A 1,124-nucleotide genomic window follows, 5' to 3' on the forward strand; every position below is an offset into this window, starting at 1 on the left:
TTCCCAATCTAAAACTGCGAATCTTTTTTTAATATAGCCACAGAGATAATAAATCTTCATTTCAGAAAATGGATTTGATATTTGGATACAGTCAAAAGGCATTCACTAAAAAAAAAAAAAAGGCATTCACTTGGTAAGCTTTGGGGCGTGAATGGGTAGTATTTTTAAAAAGCAGTTTAGGATCAGAACTCACACGCTGACTTTTAAATCAGTATTTTTCAAAGTGGACAATTCTGCTCTCTGGGAGTGCTGGAATGATCCAGGGGCCCTACAAAAACAGTCACCTACATTTTATCCTGGGTTATGGGAAAGCTTTTAATGATGTTTTTCTAAAACCGGTGCAGTAGTCTAGGTAAGCTAGGGAGCCTCTACTGTGAGTGAGGGGGAGCGGGTGGGGGTGGGGCGCCTGCCATGCTTGCTGGAGCAGCTCCCTGCCTTCTCTGGAGCAGCTTCAGTGTGGATGCTAACCTGGAAGCCGCTTGGGAGGGGCCATTGTTCACTTGGAATGATAAGTTCTCAAGAGTTTGTTTAAAAAAAACACTAACAAAACCCCCAAAATCTGCCACCCACTTGCCAAGTCAGATTTTTTTGACCGCTAGTCTCTGACTCAAGATAGAAGGTAATGTTTAATGTAACAGAGCGGGACATAACCCACTGGAAGCTGCTACCTGCCAGAGATGATGAAGAATAGTAGGTAACTCGTATATAACAGATACTATTGCAGGTACATGATTCTATTCTGTTTGTAATACCATACATCAGCGGTTCTCAACCTGTGATCTGAGACACCTTTGGGGTTGAATGACCCTTTCACAGGGATTGCCCGATTCATAACAGTTGCAAAATTATAGTTATGAAATACCAATGAAAATAATTTTATGGTTGAGGGGTTGCCACAATGTGAGGAACTGAATTAAAGGGTCATGGCATTAGGAAGGTTTAGAACACTGCCTTACATATATGAAGATAAGTAAAAAACATTGCTACAAAATCAAAGAAACCTTTATTAAACAAAAATATCAAAATGTGAAGTTAAGCTGTTGTTTCTCAACATAATTTCCATCTAGGTCTATACACTTCTGAAGTAAAAAATGTTTCCATCTCTCCAACCCTTCCCAGAAGAA

The sequence above is a fragment of the Echinops telfairi genome, unplaced genomic scaffold (genome assembly GCF_000313985.2).
Source record: "Echinops telfairi isolate 266 unplaced genomic scaffold, ASM31398v2 ScPeMD7_2573;HRSCAF=3158, whole genome shotgun sequence".
Lineage (NCBI taxonomy): Eukaryota > Metazoa > Chordata > Mammalia > Afrosoricida > Tenrecidae > Echinops > Echinops telfairi.